Consider the following 15,223-nt stretch of genomic DNA (forward strand, 5'->3'; position numbering starts at 1 on the left):
ACGGAGCAACAGAGTGATAGTAGTTTGAGAATGAATTTTTCTAATGATGAAAGTAGAAACGAGTGGAAATGTGAAGGACAATTGTTTGTTTCAGCATGCACACCACCGTAATTTGTGGAACAATGGAGTAGTGGTCATTGTAACAAACGGATAAGCTGAAGTACAGTATTTGTAGCCTGGCCTCAGTGGGCCAGGCAGCAGACAAGGAGAATCATCAGATCAAACTCACCAGTAGGTCACAGTTCAGTTGTAGATCAGATGTAGACTCAGAATCAGACTGAATTGGAAGAGCATGAACTGATGTGTGACAGCCCTACTTATACCTGGCCAGAGTGCTCCCTGTCCAATCAGGAGCTATGCATGTGACTACCATGACTACAGGTGTGGTGCAACTGCACCAACTAGGAATGCAGTGAGTCATGCATGATGTCAAGTAACAGATGCCTGCTAAAAAAGTATGAAAACAAGAAAAAAGATTTTTACAACAAGGTGGCTCGAGCCTAAACTACACGATCTACTGTTCCCAAACCACTGGCATCCCTCCATACAAGGTACAATGAATGAGGCATGCCCAAATATGCAATATGCACTGTGTTACATAATCATGGTAATAGAACAACACGCACGCTTCCTGCCGACTGATTTGACCAAATTCACGACTGCATCTGGACCATATGACAAGGCCCGTCAAGCCTCCACTCCGCCAACCTGCAAGAAACCACCACACCCTGCTCAATACACAGTTTATTCTGTACATAAAAGACGCTCTTACCTTCCTCCTCGCTCATACCAACTGCTTTGAGTAAAATATAGAATGATAAATAGTGTTGCAGATGGCCATAGCCCTGGTGGTGGCACAGAATTCTTTGTTGCGCAATTTGTTTGGAACACACACACGCATACACACACACACACACACACACACACACACACACACACACACACACACACACACACACACACACACACACACACACACACACACTTGGGCAGGCAAGCAAAGCATAGTCTAGCATAGACTAGTTAATTTTTGTTGTTCACTTACATGCTGGAATCCCGGTGACAGCACTGTCAGCACACTCCTATACGGAAACACAGAAATCGCGAACTAAAATGATTCATTTCAAGAACACAAACCTAAAACAGCAAAGGTGTGACCAAGGCAACAAATAAATCCAGTGAGACCAGTCTCAGCTAATTCTATACAATGGCAACACTATAATAATTAGTGCTGAAACGATTATATCGATTACTCGTTACTTACTCGTTAATATATCGAGCGGTTATTTCGATTTTAATGGCTAAACGAGTAGAATGGTACTTACGCTTGGTACGGGATTTCCCCTCTTTTGGGGGGTTGCACAAAGCGGGCATGCACCGAAAGACTTTAAGTGCTGCGAGTACGACACGAATATGTACATGACTGTACACTTGCAACATCGATGTATGTGTAAAAGTACAACTACAAGCGCAATCTGAGAAACATCGACATTATCACCGGTCACCGTCGCCGTCTTTTCAGCTGACTACTTTTCTTACATACAGCATGCAGGACTGACAGGCTCAGTATGTGTCTACACTAGCTGCAGAGGCGGAGTTCCCTCCACATGCGATAAGTCTTGAGCTAAAGACAGTAAAGTGGTCTTCAGGTTCGTGTTTTCCGTTCTGTCGACGGTTCCCGAACCAGTTTGCTCGACGACGAGCTAGGCCTGGCGTCTAGGCCAATTTTGAGCATAGACAGGAAAAGCAACTAGTTACTTGTTGGCGAGCCTCAAGTCAGCTCATCGGTCGCAATCCACCGATCTGCACCCCTGACCGGCTTCTCTGACTTCATCGCCGGAGTCAGCGAAGTCGCAGGCGAAGGGCAACATCAGCTCTTGGGTTGCAACCAGTGCGTCGCCTCTGTCTTGTCTGCATTCGTCTCGTCAGTCCGAACAACAGACGGACTTGTTGCGGGATCATCGGATCTATGCACCCGCTTTCCGTAGTTGGCGATGTTGGACTCATCATTTTTTGAAAATTCACAGAATGTAGATTGTACTGATGTAGTTACAAGAATAATCGTTGAGCCGATAAGCCGATCGTTATGATATCAGCTATTAAAGCCACTAAGGAAAAAACGTAATCGTTTCAGCACTAATAATAATAACCGTAGACCTTTAGCATTTGTATGGTCCGCGGCGGTGCCCTGGAGATTCCGTCAAAACTAGCGGAGAACATTCAGGGTTTGCTTGGCACTGAAATTGATATGGAAGCTGGGTGGGATGAGCACCCAGATCCAGGGAATGAACGTTATGTCCGAAACTGGTGTGGAGTCGGAGGGTCTGCTTATTTGTCCTTCTTTAGATTCAGGCGAAACGGGAAGCGCCGGAAGGTGCTTTCCCAAAGGTCTTCAGCGCCAGCAATTCGCTGTATTTTGTTAATAAATTGTTTACCGGTACTAAAAATGAAAAAAATGTGGGTTCCTCGAGGACGAGCACCGCGGATCATCCATATGCAAAGGCTCTATACTCACTTGACTAGAAAGTGACCCTAGAGTTTGTACCGTTATTCTTTACAGACACGCTCGAATCAAAGCTGTGTTTGCTTACCGTGGTATTTCACCATGATATTTTCGCCAGGTTTCAACATTTAGGTTGCGTTTGGTTGGGCATTTTCAGAATATAAGGTTACGTTTGGTTGGTCACATTCCCAAATGGGAATCACTTGGAATCACTCGGAATCATTCTCGCCCGTTTGGTTGGTCAAAAGAGTGCGTTAGGTTGGTCACATACCACATGATTCCAGAATGGGAATCGCTGAGAATGATCCTTTTTGGAGAATGATCATTCCACCTCACATGCTGGAATGAGCATTCTCATTCCGGAATCAAAAATGATAATGGCTGCCACGAGCCAAACAATGTAGCAACAGGTTCAAGTGCCTCAAATCATGCACTCAGAAGTACCATGACTCTCTCAAGGAAACTAGAGTCGGGTAAAAGAAAAGACAGCCCAGTTCCACAACGACATCATGGAATTGTTATGTCAAGTGATTCCTAATTGATTCTGGCGCGTTAGTTTGGTCAGGTGATTCTTGCCGATTCCCATTCCAGAATGGTTGTCATTTACATTCTGAAAATGCCCAACCAAACGCAACCTAAGTGACAACCATTCTGGAATGGGAATCGGCAAGAATCACCTGACCAAACAAACGCGCCAGAATCAACTAGCAATCATTTGACATAACAATTTCATGATGTCGTTGTGGAATGGCGGCTCTCTTCTCTTTTACCCGACTAAGTTTCCTTGAGAGAGTCAAGGTACTTCTGAGTGCATGATTTGAGGCACTTGAACCTGATGCTACATTGTTTGGCTCGTGGCAACCATTATCATTTTTGATTCTGGAACGAGAATGCTCATTCCAGCATGTGAGGTGGAATGATCATTCTCCAAAAAGAATCATTCTCAGCGATTCCCGTTCTGGAATGGGACCAACCTAACGCACTTTTTTGACTAACCAAACGGGCGAGAATGATTCCGAGTGATTCCAAGTGATTCAGTCCCATTTGGGAATGTGACCAACCAAACGTAACCTAACTACTTCTTAAAAATATGGTGCTACAGTAAAACCTGTAACTAAAGACCACCGTGACTAGCGACCAGCCTGGTACTACCGACCACTTTGCCAGGCACGGACGATCTCACATTCCAAATGCACTGTGACTAGCGACTACCTGCTGAACGCGACCAGCGACCACCTTTTCTTGTCCCAAAGATGATTTTTGACCCGTAACTAGCGACCGCGATGTAGGAAATCAAATGTTGCTCGAAGCTCCTTCTTGAAATTTTTGCTGATTTTCCATGGTCCTGAAAGAAATCCTTCGATACTACAGCTGAACAAATGAACACAGGTCTTTTGACTGTGTAGTCGATGTGGACTGCACTACACCTGTCAAATTTGCAAGCGCTGTCAAGAATATACATGATAGGAAATGTCTTGGAGAGTGCATCGAAAGCGCTCTCTGATGGATGTTACTACTCGGAGGAGAAACGAAGACTGAGCGGCTCTGTCACCCCAGTCATGAAGACGAATCGATGATGGCATCAAGTAATTCAGAAACAAAGCAGCACCGCATGGTCCTGCTGCTGAAGGATCGCGTTCAAGCAATCGAGAAGTCACAACAAGGACAGTCGGTACGATTAATCGCATGAACAAATTTGAAGCCAAACTTCCACAGAAGTAGCAGCTGAATTTGATGTCTGCAAAAAAAATAATCTTTTCTCCCTCTCTCTGTCTCTCTCCATTTCTCCGTCTTTTTCTCCAAGTGTTGTTGGACCTGGAATAAGCATTGCACAAGTCCTGGGGGTATTAGCTGCATTTTGACATACATTATCATATAATGGGATCCATGGTGCAAACTTCAAACTAAAGACCACCTGCTACTAAAGACCGCTTTTGCTGGCACCAAGGGGTGGTCAAGGGGTGGTCAAGGGGTGGTCAAGGGGTGGTCAAGGGGTGGTCAAGGGGTGGTCAAGGGGTGGTCAAGGGGTGGTCAAGGGGTGGTCGGTAGTCACAGGTTTTACTGTACTTACAAATGAAATTGATCACCTGAAGTGTAGTTCTATCACCTGAAGTGTAGTTCTATCACCTGAAGTGTAGTTCTATCACCTGAAGTGTAGTTCTATCACCTGAAGTGTAGTTCTATCACCTGAAGTGTAGTTCTATCACCTGAAGTGTAGTTCTATCACCTGAAGTGTAGTTCTATCACCTGAAGTGTAGTTCTATCACCTGAAGTGTAGTTCTATCACCTGAAGTGTAGTTCTATCACCTGAAGTGTAGTTCTATCACCTGAAGTGTAGTTCTATCACCTGAAGTGTAGTTCTATCACCTGAAGTGTAGTTCTATCACCTGAAGTGTAGTTCTATCACCTGAAGTGTAGTTCTATCACTACCACAGATCTAGTGGTGCTGAAATCACACCCTACCCTATACCAAAAATAATAGACGTTTAAATACAGAACTCCTTCGGCAGATATGACCACGCCAGGGGTTCTTGACGCGGGGTTGGGTCCAGTTAGTAATTGGAATACGGAACTGAACTCCAGATACCAGAATTGCTCTCGATTCCCATGACCTAGGGCAACATCTTTCCCATGGCCTAGGGCAACAACTTTCCCATGACCTAGGGCAACAACTTTCCCACGACCTAGGGCAACAACTTTCCCACGACCTAGGGCAACAACTTTCCCACGACCTAGGGCAACAACTTTCCCACGACCTAGGGCAACAACTTTCCCACGACCTAGGGCAACAACTTTCCCACGACCTAGGGCAACAACTTTCCCACGACCTAGGGCAACAACTTTCCCACGACCTAGGGCAACAACTTTCCCACGACCTAGGGCAACAACTTTCCCACGACCTAGGGCAACAACTTTCCCACGACCTAGGGCAACAACTTTCCCACGACCTAGGGCAACAACTTTCCCACGACAAAGGGCAACAACTTTCCCACGACCTAGGGCAACAACTTTCCCATGACCTAGGGCAACAACTTTCCCATGATCTAGGGCAACAACTTTCTCATGACCTAGGGCAACAACTTTCCCATGACCTAGGCAAACAACTTTCCCATTACCTAGGGCAACAACTTTCCCATTACCTAGGGCAACAACTTTCCCAGGACGGATATGTTGGATAACTTTCCCAGGACCTAGGACAACAACTTCCCCAGGACTTAGGACAACAACTTCCCCAGGACCTAGGACAACAACTTCCCCAGGACCTAGGACAACAACTTCCGCAGGACCTAGGACAACTCTAGCATGGGAAATGCCTACGGATATGCTTTGAGACGGATTGACTAACGCAACTCACGGTCTTGCTGAAGGGCATGGCTTGCGACTTGGCACTTGTAGCCCAAACTATCCAATGTCGTTAAACACAGTGGCTTCGTGATTGGGAATGAATGGCACAGCACCGGCTCTGAAACAGACAGACAGCCAGGGAAGATGGAAACATATAGAAAGATAAGTAGGCAAGATAACCACAGATGCACAGACAGACAAGAAGGAAGGCAGACACTAGAGAAATGATGGAACATAATAATCCGATTGAAGATGAGGGTGAGACCTTTGCCATCATTATCATTGGGCAATGATCCCATTTGACTTTGCGAAGTAAAATAATACAAGAAATCAGGGAAAGAAGGTCTCCGGAATTCATGAACCAGTTTTCGAAAACTAGTTCATGAATTTCGGAGTCCTTATTGGTGATGATGGCGAAGAAAAGCTTGAGATTTGTAGTTTTTCTGTCCATGGTAAGCTTCCTGTCTCCAAAAAAGTTCATACAAGAAATAGAAAAAATAAAACTGGATATGATGGAGACGGTTGATTATAATGGAGGCAAAGACACACCTGGCAATATGGCGGTAAATACACGCCTGCCCACACACGCTCTCTCGGCTGCAAAGTTCTAGCACAGAGCTCTCCATCTCACCACCAACACCATTAGCTCGCGCCTGGCGCCTAGTCGATGCATGGTTGGCAGTATCCGACATAGCAGGCTGGTACATCATGGAGACGGACATGTGAACGACAGGCCCAGTTTGCTGCATCTGCAATGCTTGGAAAAACCATGAGTGAAAGCACAGGGTGGAACAGGGTGGTTTACCTAAACGAGTACCTGTACACGTAGTACTGAATATGGGATTAAATTGCCGAGAATGATTTGATCCACCTGTAGCGAGCCCCTTGGCAACACATGACCAGGGGAATCTGACAGTAGGGAGTTGCATGTTGAAAGAAAACATGCTGCTATCCGTCTTCAAAGTCTGTGTGGATAGTTTGAAACTCCACATGTTCTGCCAGAATAACTTAGAGCAGCTGGTGCATCGATTTTTCAAGTAGGGTTCAGATGAAAGACAATTTGATGTTTGAATGGCGTATCTCTCGCTTGCATACGATAAGCCAAACTCCCCAAATCGTAAATTGTATGCATACGTTGCCATAGCAACCGGCGCAGTGATAACGTAAGATCGGCTTAGCTCCGTCAGAGAGAAGGTCAAACAACATGTTGCAAAAGAAGGATCCACATGCCCAGGCTGATTACAGTTATAGCAGACAACAGTACTGCGAGGTCGGTGTACACCTCCACTGTAACTACTGGTACTGGCACTAGCAGAAACGCTCTGGCTGAACCTGCTCGTGTACCGAGCATCGGTCTCACTGGCTCTGAGCGCACGCACACGCTCTAGACACGCAGGTATCGTCAGCTCTTGGCCAGCCAGTGACATTCTCAGCTGGCGGCCAAATTCGGGCTGTAGGCCAGCGATCAGTTGCTCGATCACGATCGGATCCTTGCTGGCGGTACCACCCGGTTTGTGCCCCGACAGCGCTGCATAACGCTGCAAATCGGCCACATACGCGTCGACACTTTCATCCACACGCAAACAACGGCGCTTGAACAAATCTTCACACTTGCCACGTGATCGTTGCCACGGTTTGACCCAATCAGAGCGGTCACAGGCTGGGCATGAAATACACAATCATACACAGTTGCGAGGGCAAGACGCTCTGATCTTGCCCGAGGTCTGTGAGTGATCTTGCCCGAGGTCGAGCGCCCCGAGGGCGTCTCGACCGAGGGCAAGAACACTCACATGACCGAGGGCCAGATCAGAGCGGCTTGCCCGACGCAACTGTGTATGATCGTGGTTCATACATGGCCCACCTCCCGAACACTGATAACTACAAGTAAGCCTTTTAAGTTTTTTCTTTGCTCAATGCTCAAGAACAAGTACTAGGTTGGTCGGGGACGTGGTGGCTACACTATCACTCCTTTCCTGACACGCGATGATCTTATCAATTTTCGCTTACATCAGTACATGAAGGCCTCGTGCGTAGATCTACTGTGCTACGCGCCTTGGCCAGCGCCCGGGCCTTGGGCCTGCCTGGCCGTACGCTCATCGGAGTCATGGTCATGTTTTCACTGGCATTCTTTGAAACTGTATATAAGCGCGATACCACCTAGGGGTGGAGGTCGGGGACGTGGTGGACGGATCTCTTGCCATTTTTTCCAATTATTTACTCCTCAGGTTAAGTCGTCCTTTCGTACTCGTAGACTGTATATAAACGCGATACCACCTAGGGGTGGAGGTCGGGGACGTGGTGGCCAGAACTCTTGCCATTTTTCCCTTGGCCTTGAAGAAGAAGAATGTTTTGAATTGTTTTCAGGTTGTCGCTGTTTAGTTTTGTCACTCCTTTACTGACACGCGTACAAACCTGTTGTCAACATCGCCATTAGCTTGTAGAATACTGCATTGTATACTGGATTGTAGAATACTACATGTAGCCACCTTTGCTACCTTACATCATAGTACTTGTATGTTTATTACATCAATGAACAGAACTGAGCATGAGGTCATGTCCACAGGCATGCCCAATCTACACCTGCAACGTCGACTGCCATTGTGCGCCACCCGCAAGGATAGGTGGTCTTCTCGTTGAACACTGTGACTTCAAAAGCAGTACTGGCCAACTCTTTCGTTTGGCGGACGACAAATGTTCAATGTTGACCGTGTCGAGCACTTTAGGAAATGGTAAATGCGCATGCGCGCAGCAATGCTATTTTACTCCAGATCATGACCGGCTGACTGAAGTTCTTGACCGGCTGACTGAAGTTCTTGACCGGCTGACGGAAGTTCTTGACCGGTCAGGATCGCCTGATCCCTGGCCGTACGCTCATCGGGGTCATGGTCATGTTTTCACTGGCATTCTTTGAAACTGTATATAAGCGCGATACCACCTAGGGGTGGAGGTCGGGGACGTGGTGGCTGGATCTATCGCTTTTTAGAAGAAGTATTTGCAGAATTGCCAAAGCTCATGCGTACGGCCTACGCCCTTGGCCTTGATTCATGGTCAGGTTTCACTTGCGAACTGCATATAAGCGCAACACCACCTAGGGGTGGAGGTCGGGGACGTGGTGGACGGATCTCTTGCCATTTTTTCCAATTATTTACTCCTCAGGTTAAGTCGTCCTTTGATGCTCGTACTCGTAGACTGTATATAAGCGCGATACCACCTAGGGGTGGAGGTCGGGGACGTGGTGGACAGAACACTTGCCATTTTCCCCTTGGCCTTGAAGAAGAAGAATGTTTTGAATTGTTTTCAGGTTGTAGCTGTTTAGTTTTGTCACTCCTTTACTGACACGCGTACAAACCTGTTGTCAACATCGCTCAACATCGCCATTAGCTTGTAGAATACTGGATTGCTTACTACATGTAGCCACCTTTGCTACCTTACATCATAGTACTTGTATGTTTATTACATCAATGAACAGAACTGAGCATGAGGTCATGTCTACAGGCATGCCCAATCTACTGATGATTGTAGACCTGGTTTCAACCATGTACTTACTCTACTCTCCTCCAAAGCCAATACAAGGACGGCAAGGACTTAGGTCCTGAGATGAACTGAGATGGCAACGGAAAACTGACGCAGACCCCTGCACTGTAGAGCTAGGCTGACAGCGTGAGGGCCTTTATCGGCTCATCAAGGCCACCGCGGGAACGTCGCTCATTGGCTACAACCATGGAAACGGCACTGTAAAAACCTGAAGGCAATGTTAAAGTGGCTGTTAATGTTTATTTCACCATGAATTTGAAAAGAAGATGGGAGACGGAAAATGTAACTCAACATCCAAAAATGTGCTGCGCGTCTAGCACACTGGAATAGGTGCACGTCTAGAAAGGGGAAAAGGAAGAAGTAGTGATACGCATACTGATCAAAGCCGAGTAACATGGAAATTAGGAATAGGGGTCGACACCGGCGCAAAGATCACAAGGAACACGAAGGCCATGAGCAGAGCGGCAAGCAAAACGCAGCTAAGAACGGATAGGAATATTAATAACACGTGGCACGACATAAAATCTACTGTGAACGGTCCTGAACAGGTCCATTCCGCTACAGTGTCGCTTTGAGAAGCGAACTCGGTGATACTATAGTATCGTGAAATGGAAGCTTAGAACGTGTACAGATACAGTATTTCAAGATTTAGAAATCACCTGCCCGTCTATCTTACAGGTGCAGGTGAAGATCACGGGGTACTTCTTCTACTGGATAAAACAAAATTTGTAGTGCTATTTAGTGAAGGGTAATGTTCAAATTGAAAACTGCTCCTGAGAAGCTATTTCCAGATCCTAAGTTTAACTGAGCGTTGCGCAAGACAGGACCAGCCGCAGACGGCTCCTCCAGCGCGAGAAGCTCTGCTGGCGTCAAGGTGACCAGGGCCTAACGCAGAGGTCGGTGGAAAAGGAAGAAGAGGAGTGTTCAGATGAGTCAGTTGGAGAAGATGATACCAAAGATGAAGCGGATGGTGATGAAGCTGGTGACGTGGAGTGCGATAGTGACCTGGAGTTGTTGATGTCAAGAAAACGGCAGTTTACAGGCATTTGGTAGGTCACCCTAATTGTTGTCATTCATACTCAGATTCTTCTTTCACTGTGTTGTGTCGTGCGAGTCACCTCATATTACAGAAGGAGAGTGTTACCTCACATTGTTTACGTTGTAGTTTAGTGCGAGTGTGGCGAGTGTGATTGTTGAAATGGTTGCGCCAGGTGCACGTGTACCTGGCTGTCCTACAATCTTAGAGCAGACACTGCAACCCGTCTCTTCTTCATGCTGCTCTTAGATATTTACATGGCATTTGAGCAACTTACCTCAGGAGAAATGAAGGACATCATCTATTTGAACTGAGCCGGGTCAGTAAACGGCTGCAAACTGTCAATCTTGAAACAAAGTACACAAAATAATGCAGAAACAGTACACATATTAGAGATTCATATTGTGCAGAAATATATTTGGAGTCTTCTGTCGTCAGGTCCTGCATCTGTCGTCGGGTGCAGGACCTGACGATGGGCTTTTCCAGTACCCTCACTCCCCGCCCTCACTCCCCGCCCTCACTCCCCACCCACACTCCCCACCCACACTCCCCACCCACACTCCCCACCCACACTCCCCACCCTCACTCCCCACCCTCACTCCCCACCCTCACTCCCCACCCACACTCCCCCCCCCCTCACTCCCCCCCCCCACACTCCCCACCCACACTCCCCCCCCCTCACTCCCCCCCCCCACACTCCCCACCCACACTCCCCACCCACACTCCCCACCCACACTCCCCACCCACACTCCCCACCCACACTCCCCACCCACACTCCCCACCCTCACTCCCCCCTCACTCCCCACCCTCACTCCCCACCCTCACTCCCCACCCTCACTCCCCACCCTCTTATTTCGATTGCAAGGAGAGTTCAGACAGAAAGCAAAGCCGGTACTACTACAGTGCAGGCACGCATGTGCAAAGTGGCGCCACCTGCGCAGTCCGCACGCAGCGGTGAGCCCCGAGCGCAGCACAGCACCAAAAAGGACCCTCGTAGAGCTAGTGTTAAAAACGCTTCAGGCTATCCCAGAAATAATCCCTGGCAATAAGAATATACCCACGTACACATGCTAAAAGATAACCGCTCCAAACGTCGGAGCTCCCACTTCCTACCGACTGACTTGACACTTGACTGACTCACTATGTCGCGAACCATGTACATACCCTTTACATAAACCACTCGAAGCAGACCATATTTTCCTTAGTGCCCAATTTTCTTGTGAATCAAGACTGAAGAATATTTACAAGGGGAGAGCGATAATATAGGTGAGTCGGAGTGTATGCCTGTAGCAGTAGTGTGCCGTGAAAGTGTCTTGCGTACAGCGTCAGCAGAAATATACAAGCGATAAATATACAAACGCATCGAAATTAGCTCCCAAGGAGTAGCGAAGAATCAAAGAGAAGCAAGAAGAGCACCAAGTTGTGGAACTAAAACAGCTCCACGTGCATGTAGCTGAAAAGGTGACACATAAAGATACGCACGGTGCAACGAGTCCAACTGTGAGCATGAAAATGGATAGTGAAGGCCATCAAAGATGCCGATAGTCGTACACACAGTCCGTGTTGGATGTCGGTGCGTGTGCAAGCCAAGGTGCATGGGTTCAAACTGAATCAAAGGGTGCCCGGAACGGAAACATTAGAAATGCAACGAAGTGCAAGGTGAGAAAAAGGGTGCCCAGAATTGAACCTTAGATATACAAACGAGTGCAAGATGAGAAAAAGGGTGTCACAAAGGGATGCGAGTGATTGAAGGTACAGGTCATGCACTGAACAAGGATACATGTATACGTAGACCTACGTAGCTGTGAATTCTTGGTTATATACATGCATTGTGCTCGTGACTACGAATAAATCCGATCGCATTCGCGACACACTACTCGGCTTTGGGCCCGGTCCAACATGCACTTGAGACCTGCGGTTCCGCTGCTGTATGGTAGATGCCATTGAACGAGCAGGGCCCGGGTGTGATCACGACGGATGCAGCACACATCATCACTACCATTGGATACTACATGTACATGATTGCGTGGAAGATAAGCCGTAAGAAGTGAATTCTTGGCTAGTGATCAGAGAGAAGGAAAGAAAGTGGTTGAAGGTATGGGACCTGGTACCCAAATGGTCTCCAATGTAACAGATGATTCACACTGTTACTCTTGTCTTGTCACCTGTGTACTCGCTTTACTCATTGCCTCCAAAAAAGAGGAAGTTTCCATTGTGCTTTGCTGAATAAAGTAACCGCTCCGAACGCCAGAGCTCCCGCTTCCTACCAACTGACTTGACCGACTCATTACTGCTAAGGGCACGGTCCCACATGTACTTGAGACCTGCGGTTCCGCTGCAACGGTATCACAAGAGTGTGTATCACCATGGAAACTGCGAGTAGCGGAACTGCCGCTGTGGCGGAAAGTTCAAATCCGCTACTCCAAAAATTATTTGGAGCGGATACTTTCCTGCGGAAGTTCTGCTCCTGCGACACTCCGACATAGAGAGCGATTTGTGTTGTTTGATTTTTCTTTCGATCATGAAATGGACACTTGACTGAGTCAGAGCAGCTACTGCTGCAGTTGTATGTTGAAGTCCAGACTCTTTTGACAAACGAATGAAGAGAGATACGGAGCGGTATAGGTGGATAGCCGAGAAGATGGAAGCTGAAACCAACGACTGCGGCGTCGGCCAAACTCGCAAAGCCTAAATTCTGGACCCGTGAGCAGCTACGCATGGCCAGTCATGGAAAACCACGCAGGGGGACCGCTGTCATGAAATGATGAGGTACACGTAGGTCAGGCAAGAGCAATACTAGTATCATTGATTCTGTAGCAGTTATCGTCGACGTGCTACTCAACAAGTTACTACTAGTATTCAGCAGATCTTGGTTATACATGTAATGTGGCTAGATACAGTTTCATGCGCCGTCACAACAGAGAACTAGCACACCCTGGCATGGGAAATAATCATCCCAGGAGCGATACGTTCGAGGATCAAAGTGCAGATGCAGCGCCTAAAGCAGAGGGAGGGAGGCGAGTAGATCAGACCCACCATGGCCAGTACATGTACACTGGGAAGCCAACATAATACAACTTTGTGGGTGCCCACCTCAATGGGCTGCACAGTGTCTGCTTTAGCCTTCAGGATTTCAAACCAACCGGGTACACATGTACCCGACTCAACTCTTGCTACCGGGTCGGAGCCGGGTACGTTGAAGCTCGGCTACTGTACACCAGGGAGTCGTAAAATATTCTACGACTCCCTGGTGTACATGATGGTACATATTTCATAGGCCTACTGAAGTAGTTTTGTTGAACACATGTAACTTTGTTGTTGGTTGACGACCCGGTGTTCTTTTTCCGAACACCAGGGAGTCGTAAAATATTCTACGACTCCCTGGTGTATGATGGTACATATTTGATAGGCCTACTGAAGTAGTTTTGTTGAACACAATCATGTAACTTTGTTGTTGGTTGACTACCCGGTGTTCTTTTTCCAAACACAGGGGCGGATCCAGGGAGTGCGAAAGATGCTCGCGCACCCCTCAGGATTTCAACAACAAAGAAAGGAGAAGAGCCTGAAGACACCTGTGGCTGGGTCATTTCTTCTTTTTCAATTATGGCGGCTGTGCTTTATAGGACAGTCTTGTCTAGTCGTGACTTCTCTTCCTGGGGTGGCTGGGAGTAGACCTTGGCAACTTTTGAACTTGGCGCTCGAAAAATTGGGTCCAAGTAGATCTACCACCAAACCGGCTCGCTGGCCCGGCTGGCCTGGCTCTGGAGGAGACATTGAATTATTGGTATGACTGGTTCGCCTGTAACAGTGCAAGTCAGACTTACCTGAGCAAAGACATGGACGCTTCATTGCAAACGAGTCGTGTCCAGTAATGACAGCCGTTACTATCGCCGTGGACTTCGCCGTGTAGATCTACGTCATGTAGCAGCAGGCGAATCAGCCCCGAGAGCCTTCTGCTCTGCAACTACCAGCCGGCAACGGGTGGCGGCAACACTGCCAACAGCGGCTAAACTGGAGTAAGACGGTAATGCATAGGTCGAGCAGTAAGAACAACAGAAGAATTTTTATTACTTCCTGCCTGGTCGCTCGAAACGACCTCGAAGAAGATGAAAAAACCGTTACTAGTATATCGGAACCAATGTTGAGCAGTAGCATACATCCACACACACACACGCTTACTGTGTAGTTATTACAGGAGGAATATCGAACTCACCAAGCTCCTGAGCCGCTGAGCATCCGCCAGGTCTAGCTCGGGACTTGCGGCATTAGCAAAGGGTTGGGCAGAAGAAGGTGAGCAGCAACAACAGCAGTAACCGTGCTCCTACATCGCCAGCTACACAGGTGGAAGTAAGTAGTTGAAACCTATGCCTATGGTCCGAGGTTGGTGTTTTTTTTGTCGTGCAAAGCAAAGGCCTAGCACCTAGCTTGGCGAGCGCGCGGGTGCAATACTAGGTAGTGCGTAGATCTACTGTGCAGTCCGCCTAGCCAGGACATGAACCGCAATGCGGACGCAGACGTGTGAAAAACAGCCGCAAGTTAGTTAGTGCAGTGCATGTAGGGTGCGTTCACACGAAAGGCATGCTTCATGGCACCTAGCTGGCAAGCTGGCACGCAGCATGCATCATGCATCATGGTGCGACTTTCATACCAGGAGTGGAACTGTGGTACATAATTATACTACTCATGGCAATGCCACTAAAGTTTTTGTTCGTTTGTTTTTTGGACAAATTAATTGAATACAAACAGCAGCCACTAAAGTAATGGGTCCCCGGCCCCCGCCAGGTCAGGACTCGACAGGAGAGCCT

General features: G+C 47.7%; 1 long non-coding RNA gene across 2 annotated transcripts; it reads right to left on the bottom strand.

The window, feature by feature from the left end:
• Positions 1-488: 488 nt before the first annotated feature.
• Positions 489-14,776, bottom strand: LOC135816572 (uncharacterized). Of its 2 annotated transcripts, none has more exons than XR_010553385.1 (6): positions 14,632-14,776; positions 14,243-14,424; positions 10,696-10,764; positions 5,859-5,966; positions 1,046-1,082; positions 489-708 (listed from the first exon to the last, which is right to left on the bottom strand). It is a non-coding gene; the product is annotated as an uncharacterized LOC135816572 (long non-coding RNA). The 2 variants fall into 2 exon arrangements; XR_010553384.1 differs by having other exon boundaries at positions 14,243-14,429; positions 14,632-14,775.
• Positions 14,777-15,223: the final 447 nt, after the last annotated feature.

Source organism: Sycon ciliatum, chromosome 5 (genome assembly GCF_964019385.1).
Source record: "Sycon ciliatum chromosome 5, ocSycCili1.1, whole genome shotgun sequence".
NCBI classification, from domain to species: domain Eukaryota; kingdom Metazoa; phylum Porifera; class Calcarea; order Leucosolenida; family Sycettidae; genus Sycon; species Sycon ciliatum.